This window comes from Podarcis pityusensis, assembly GCF_964106645.2.
Source record: "Podarcis pityusensis genome assembly, chromosome: 14".
Lineage (NCBI taxonomy): Eukaryota > Metazoa > Chordata > Lepidosauria > Squamata > Lacertidae > Podarcis > Podarcis pityusensis.
This window is the reverse complement of record NC_138039.1, coordinates 35,489,509-35,497,936: the sequence shown is the minus strand read 5'-3', so window position 1 is coordinate 35,497,936 and position 8,428 is coordinate 35,489,509. Positions and strand designations below refer to the sequence as shown.

General features: G+C 45.7%; 1 long non-coding RNA gene across 1 annotated transcript; it reads right to left on the bottom strand.

The window, feature by feature from the left end:
* Positions 1 to 592: 592 nt before the first annotated feature.
* Positions 593 to 8,154, bottom strand: LOC308462752. Its single transcript, XR_013979312.1, has 3 exons — positions 7,984 to 8,154; positions 2,538 to 2,621; positions 593 to 803 (listed from the first exon to the last, which is right to left on the bottom strand). It is a non-coding gene; the product is annotated as an uncharacterized lncRNA (long non-coding RNA).
* Positions 8,155 to 8,428: the final 274 nt, after the last annotated feature.

Genomic DNA, 8,428 nt, shown 5'->3' with positions numbered 1-8,428 from the left:
TCTGAACTAGCACTAATTGAAGTTGATAATACACAAAGTGGAAAACGATGTATCCACAAAATGGGGCTGTGTGCAGCTCCTCGTCCCCAACCAGAACCCTTCTTTTGGAATCTCGGATTGCCCCTGAACTGGTCCAACCTGGGGGACACCTGACCTGGTGCCAGACACAGAATCCTTGGAGGATGAAGCAGACATCCCACAGGTCAAGGACCTTGAGCAGCAGCCCTCCAGTGCTGAGGATCCCCTTGAGGGGCCATCTGAATTGATACCTGACATGGACCTGTCAGAGCAGGAGGTAAAGCAGCCCCCACTAAGTCCTCGAGATGGCTGGTGCCAGAATCTTCAAGTCCAGACTAAATAGTGGTGACACCTTATGTGCCTAGGGACTCAGATTAACTGGTCTACTCATGAACAATCCTTGATACCCTCTCACTGCCAGCAGCTGTGGTTAAGGTGTGGTTTAGGATACCAGAGTATATAAGGCCTTTCACTTGAACCTTCCATTTGATGGAAGCAGGACAAGTTTCTGGTTCCTTGATCATTCTTCTAGCTTTCTTCTCATTGCTGAGCTCACTGTAATGGTGGCCTTGGATTGTTTCCTGACATTTTTTCTGGATCTTTTTTCTTTTTTTAAAAAAAATTCAACATACTTGATCTTGGCTTGTTGAGCATTAAACTTGAAACTTGAGTTTCCATGTCCTGTGTGTTTTGAGAAAGGGTTTTATCCTCTCTGGACTGAGCCCCTTGTCTCCAAGCATGACCCTGGTCTAGGTGCTGTCAGAGAGACTTCACTGTAGGGTGGTCTGATGCAAAAAAAAAGCAAGACTTTAATCACCACAGTGTGAAAGAGGTTCAGCAGTTGTAAAGAATGGGATACTGGAATGTGGGCTAAGAAAGTGTGACTGAACAGCACAGCTGGGATGGAAACATTGATGTCCTACCTCTGGGATTTTGCTAATATCTTCCATCACTCATTAGACACTTGCTTTGAGCTGTCTCACTAAAATAAATTGAATGAATGAATGAGGTGGGCAGGTTGAATGCATGAAGCCTTCTTCTATGGAGTCAGACCATTGGGTCATCAGGTCCAATGCTGCCCGTGCTGCCCTTAAGTAGCCCTACCAGGACTTGGGCAGAGATCTTTCCAAACCCTGGAACCTGAGACCCTTTCAGTGGGAGACAAGGGTTTAACAATGGTTCTTCTGCATGCAACACATGTCCTCTGCCCCCAACCTATAGTCCCTTCCTGCAAAGTTGTCAACAGGGTCAGAGCCCCAAGGGCAGGCCGGAGCAAATAATCAGCCAGCTGGGGGCCAGAGGCAAGTGGCATAGGCTAAGGCAGGCCAAAAGGTCAGGCTATGCAGGCCACAGTTAATGAGCAGATGGGTCAAAGGGGAGTGGAGGGATCTGAGGCAGGCAGATGATTCAGTCCAGCCAAGAAGATTGCACATACAGACACTGCCTTGACATTTGGGGGGTTGCTAAAGAATGGCTCAGCAAGGAAGCTTTTAATAGGCCCAGTTGCACTGGCGGCAAGACCTTGCTCAGTCCAGACAGAAAGGCTTCTGTAATTCCCCAAACCGTAACGCTAAGGGACAACTATCTCACAAAGGCCTTATCTGCACTATACATTAGTATCATGTCACTTTAAACAGTCATGGCTTCCCCTAAAGAATCCTGGGAGCTGTTGCTTGTGAAGGGTGCTGAAAGTTGTCAGGACGCCCCTATTCCCCACCCAGAGCTACAATTCCCAGAGTGGTTTAACAATCAAGCTCTCTTGATTGTTGAACCACTCTGGGAATTGTAGTTCTGTGAGGGGACTAGGGGTCTCCTAACAACTCTCAGCACCCTTCACAAACTACAGTACTCAGGATAAAAAAAATCCTTCCAGTAGCACCTTTAAGACCAACTAAGTTAGTTCTTGGTATGAGCTTTTCAGTGTGTATCTGAAGAAGTGTGCTTGCACACGAAAGCTCATACCAAGAACTAACTTAGTTGGTCTTAAAGGTGCTACTGGAAGGATTTTTTTTATTTTGACTATGGCAGACCAACAGGGCTACCTATCTATACAGTACTCAGGGTTGTAGTGGGGAAGCCACAACTGTTTACGGTGGCATGCTGTTGGTCAGCTTTGGCTCCTTTGGTCACCTGACTCGGTACTGTGACACTGCTGGCATCTGCCTCCCACAACTGATTGCGTCCAAAGGAATGTGGCCCTCATGAGAGAGAAAAAGGTTGCTCACTCTCGCCTTAGTGTCTTACAAGATTGTCGTGAAGACTAGCCAGAGTCTACAGAGGTTTTGCTATCACTTATGCTGCTGACTTAATACCAGCAAGGGAGAATCAAGAGTGCCTATCACTTCTGGATAAAGTCTGAATGAGCTCTGGGTATGTAAACAAACAAACAAAACAAAACCGAACAAAGAAGGAACACTGAGGTAGATTGAATCTGTATTTCTTCACCATGACACACACCTTTGCCCTGCTGCATTTTGCGAAACCCAAGATTTAGGGAGAGGAAGTGACAGATTTATTACCTTAGAATAACAGGGCTGAGTTTTTTTTCTTTTCTTCCCAAAGCATCAGTATGCCAGTGTATGTTTTCCCTGCATCCAAACGCCCTGCAAAAAAAAGAAAGAAAAATCATTAACCATCACGTTAATGTGTAGGATCTAATCTCTCCCTGTGCGAAGATGACAGCAGCTTCGGTGCTCAATGGCATAATTGTGTTGTGATCTGGCGTGCCAAGTTCCCCAAACTTCCACTTGACACATTAAGAAGCAATGCTGTGAAAGAGAGAGGGAGGGAGAGGGAGAGGAAGCCCCTTCCAGTTCTGCGGGGCTCCTCCCCATGGCATATGGGGTCCATCTCCAGCTCGCTATTGGAGCCAAGAGGAATCAGGCACTTTAAATGGAGAACAAAATGATAGCAAATGAAAAATGATAATCTCCAGCCTTCCCAAGCCAGCAAGGGGCTGCCTGCCTAGGGGATGGAGAGGTGCAGCTGCAGAAGCCCCCCAAAAGCCATGGTGCAACTCCCATCACTGTTCGGTGTGGCTTCTCTGCCAACATCTGAGCCACCCGCTGGACCCTTGTGTGGTTTGAGGCGCAGATCTGGCATGCGAGAGGCAATGAATGTCCTGCCAGTGTGTCTGTAATAAACAAATCAATAATTAAGAGAGGATACGCATTAGCCTTGAAACAGGGTCCAGATGGAAGTTTATTTTGGACCTTATGAGGAACATGGGGAATCTGGGTACATTCAGGAGCAGTGTTGGACAGGTGGGTGTTGCCACACGGGGCACATAAAGGCACATCTGCAAGCAGGGATGTCAGAGAATTTGATCAGAAATGAAAATGTTGGTCCAAGATCGCAAAAGGGGAAGTGCTCACAATTGTTTTTGTGAGTCTGCAAATGATTGTTGTTGTTGTTGTTTTGCATTGTCTTTGATGTTCCGCTTCCATGCAATGCACTCAAGTTTATTGTGTAATGAATTATGTAATTAATTGCTTTTGTTTTGGCCATAGTGTATATTGAGATGGAAAAAGTAGGTTTTAGCAGAAGCCAAACTGCAGCAGAATGGAAATAGTGCTGATTGTGGCCAAAAAAAATAAAGGAAAAAAAATGGGTGCTACTTGCTTAGGTCTCTACTTGCAAGTCAGCTTAACAGTGAAGCCTTGAACATACTTCCTCGAGAGTAAACTTCATTGAGTTTAGTGGAATCTACTTTCTAGGCGAGAAAGTGGCTTAGCTATAGTCTTCCAGATATTTTTGGCTCCTATCAGCCCTAGCCAGCATGACCAATTGACAGGGATGATAGGGGTTATAGTACCACAGCCTCTGGAGGGCCACATCCCTGGTGTAAATGGACAACACAGAGCATCATCATGTTGATGACATGGCCAAGCTGGGCTATTAGCACATGCAAAACAAGGGCAGTATGTGGTGAATACTGTTGTTGCCCAAGTTCAAGACCAGCATGATCCAGAAGTCTTCATGGTCCTTCAAGTTGAGGGGGATCCAGGTGCCCTTGAGGCACAGAAAGAGCCTAGGGTCACATTAGCAATGTGCACTGAAAGCACTGTGATGCCACTATAAACAGTCATGGCTTCCCCCAAAGAATCCTGGGAGCTGTAGTTTGCCAACAGTGCTGAGTGTTGTCAGAATACTTTTAATCCCCTCCCAGAGCTACAATTTCCATAGTTCCCCAGGAAGAGGAATTGACTATTAAACTATTTTAGATCCTGCCAGAAGCATTTCTGTCCACGTGATCCATGAACCTATCAGTGACCTGGACACAGAGTTGACGTGGTATCAGATGGGGAACCAGATGAGGGTCAGGGCTGACTGCTGACTGCTGGTAGGCCATTGCAATGGGGGGCCATTGAACCCGAGACTGTTGGCTGAGGCTCCCATAGGAAGCTTCCAGACCACCAGGATCTATAGGGTCAGAGACAAGACCTTCAAAGGAACCTCCCCCTGAACCCTAGGAACTAGATGCCTCCCACTGCCCATCAGTGGGAGGGAAGCTACAGAATGGAGCAGTGCCTGTATTCAGGTCTGAGGGTTGACCCTTTAAGACTCTGAAGATCTCCATAAGGGGATGGAGCCTGGACTAGGCAGCCTGGAGACAGAGGCTTAAAAGGCTTCAGCCTGCTCCCAACCTTTGTTGGAGCAAGTTGTTTACTTGGATATATCTGTGTTCTGGTAACCTTTGACCAGCCTTGCCTCTTTCTCCATGGGATCTAGCATCAGACCTGAACATGACAGCCTGTGCATTAAGCAGGAAGCATGGGGAGTTCAGTGCTAGTGATGATGATGGCATCATTCCATGGATAGAGGCCAGTGCAGACTAGCAGGATTGGGTGGAGGGAGGAAGTTCTGTTCCCAATCCACACATACCCAGCCTGGCACAAAGGGAGCTCGGCTACAGTTCCTAACAAGCGTGTTCAACTCAGTGCACCATCAAACATCTGAGACTATGGCAGCCATGAAGAAACTTGTCTAGCTTGATCAAAATCCATATTAATCAATGACTTTAATTAGGATCTTTGGTCTTCATGCCCCTTTCTTCCTTCTCTTTCTCGTTACTAATTGCTAATAGGATGTTTGCAGGAGTATTTTGACCTTATAATTCGTGAGTTGGATTGTTTTGTTTGTAAGCTTAGTTGAGAATTCTATTTATATTTCTTTCTTTCTTGATTTAATTGAGGTCCTTAGGACCAGACATTTGCTTTATTTGCCACAATTCTTTGTAATTATAGTTTAATTGTAAGAGATAATTTTATACCTTATTTTCATTGTCATTGCCATTTTTTTAACAACGTCTTAGGAAAGCACTAAAAACTTCTAATTAGTCTGATTTGTGACTGGAGGAATTTGAGGTGAAACAGACACACTGTACGGTGGGGTATATGCACTCTGAACCTAAAATGGGAAGCATTCAAGGAGCCCATAGTTTTCCCTGTAACTATTTCCAGTAGGGATGAGTGAAAGTGGGCTTATTCAGAGGGATCTGGACCTTGGCTAAATAGGGCTGTAACTGGATGATAAGACCCTTCTCCTGATTGCTTTGGGCATGGATCTGGGTCAAGATGGGGATTGTCATCCTGGGTGGCACAGGGCAGATAGTCCTGATCCAGGGGTCACAGAAAGGGGCCATACAGTGGATTGGGAGGACAGGCTGTACACCAGGGTTTCCCAAACTTGGGTCTCCAGCTGTTGTTGGACTACGACTCCCATCATCCCTAGCTAGCAGGACCAGCTGTCAGGGATGATGGGAATTGTAGTCTAAAACAGCTGGATACCCAAGTTTGGGAAACCCTGCGGTACACAGTCCTAGTTTCCATTTGCTGGTCAGAAGGACCTCAAAGGCAAGTCACAGACTATTAGCTCTTCTAGATGTGATTAACAGTGGCCTAATTTATAAAGGTTTTATAAGGATTACTGAATTCCTAGGGGGACATACGCAGGTGGATGGGTGTGTGTATGCATCACTTCAAAAGGTCCTTGGTTAAATCTCTGGCATCTTCCATTAAAAGCAGGAATGGGGTACATGTGCTTTTCTAGATGATGCTGAACTACAACTCCCGACAACCCCAGCCAACATGGCCTTACTTAAAAGGATGGTGGAAATTGTAGTTCAGCAACATCTGGAGGGCCACACATGTGGGATATTTACTTCCGTCAAACCCAACAATTTCTGTTTTGCCAATTAGGCACACAAAGGGGCTGAGGCTCAAAGAGCTTTCCTGTAAACTTGCTAAAAGGAATAATGTGATATCACTTCCCTATTTGTCTCCTGACAGGAAATGATGTAACTATGTATGCTCCTCGCTGTCTGGGCGCATCCTCTTTTCCATCATGCCTGCAACGTGAGAACACCTATAATTCTGGGCTCAAGATCAGACTCCATTTTAAAACTAGACTTAGTATGTCTTGTAACTCAGTTAGTATTTTAAGCCTGCCTGCACCAAGCTGTTGTATCTGTTATTCTTTAAGACCTATACTGAGTAAATGTTATTTTTTACTTTTAAAGGGGGAGTAAAGGGGGTAATACAGGACACGGGTGGTGCTGTGGTCTAAACCACTGAGCTTAGGGCTTGCCGATTGGAAGGTCGACGGTTCGAAACCCCACGACAGGGTGAGCTCCCGTTGCTCGGTCCCTGATCCTGCCAACCTAGCAGTTCGAAAGCACATCAAAGTGCAAGTAGATAAATAGGCACCACTCTGACGGGAAGGTAAACGGTGTTTCCGTGCACTGCTCTGGTTCGCCAGAAGCGGCTTAGTCATGCTGGCCACATGACCCGGAAGCTGTACACCGGCTCCCTCGGCCAGTAAAGCGTGCTGAGCGCCGAAACCCCAAAGTTGTCCGTGACTGGACCTAATGGTCAGGCGTCCCTTTACCTTTAAAGGGGGTAATACCAGGAAAATCCAGTCCTCCTTAAAGCATCCTGCATTATTAATACTAAAATACTAATACAGTGGTACCTTAGGTTACGTACGCTTCAGGTTACATACGCTTCAGGTTACAGACTCCGCTAACCCAGACATAGTGCTTCAGCTTACGTTTTTTGCTTCAGGATGAGAACAGAAATTGCACTCCGGCGGCACGGCAGCAGCAGGAGGCCCCATTAGCTAAAGTGGTGATTCAGGTTAAGAACAGTTCCATGTTAAGAACGGACTTCCGGAACGAATTAAGTACTTAACCTGAGGTACCACTGTACTTATCTAAGCTTCCCCTTTAAGCTGCAAAGGGATGGCACTCTGCTGTACTCATAAACGTGAGGAAGGAATGATATTATCTAATGAATATATCCTCTCCTATCATCTAATCAAATCCCAACAACAAATTTCCCGCTGCAGGCTAAAAGGATCATGTAGCAAGTGAAAGGAAAGGCTCTATGTGAGCACTGCCAGTCAGAGTAGACAGTACTGAGCTAGTTGGGCAAATAGTCATTATTTACTTACCTCCAAGCAAAGGTAGCCTTCATCCCCAAGTAATCCTTCAGAAGTAAAGAAGGATGCACTCTCAAGAGTACTGTATGAAAAGTCAATACCCCCTAACGCAGTCCAATAATCCTTTTTAAACCAAATGAGGATCTTTCTGAAGGTGGACATGCCTAATTTTGCAGTGGGGTTTTTTGCAAAGTGCCCCCAAGTAAGTAAGATCTTATATGAACTGGATTTCTGTTTGGTTTTAAAACTCTTGGTGGACGGAGGAATCTCATCTTTGCAAAAAGGGACTGATAGATCAAGGGGAAAGAGATCATTTATACACCATGGACAGCAACATTCCTAAAAGGCAAGTGCTGTCCCTTTAAAATGGCGATCTTCCAGACAGAGTATGCCCAAACTGCTGAGTTCCAGTTATTCAGTGTTCATAGCCAGCCAGTCCTATGATCCAAACAGGTTCCCAGTTCAACTTCCTGCAACTCCCAGCTTGAGAAGTAGCACTGGGGAGAATTAAGAACGATTGCACACCTTGAAGGTCACTGAAGCTGTAACTGAAAGCTGTTCCTACCGCCCTGCTTTTGAGCATCTGATGGGGCATTCTGGGGACAAGATGCAGGACTAGATGGGCCTTTGGTCTGATCCAGCAAGGAGTGCCATTCTTAAGAAACCAGAGGCTGATACCAGCCTGCCTGAGGCCACTTGGTGATTGTTACAACCAAGAGATCCAAACCTCTTCTCTTCGATCCATGTCCACTACACCTAGGCATATTGGCTCATAATTATGTATCACAAAGAGCTCTTTGTAGATACCACCACACTGGCATCTAGGAGGAGCTGGCTTCAATGGTAGGCAAGGAAAAGGAAAGGTGGTCCAAATCAGGATAATAAAGGGCAAAAATAAAAGAACAGGGTACCAATCTGGGTTGTCCCTTGCTTATAGGTATGAAATCTCCTCTTGAAAAGGTTCTTCATG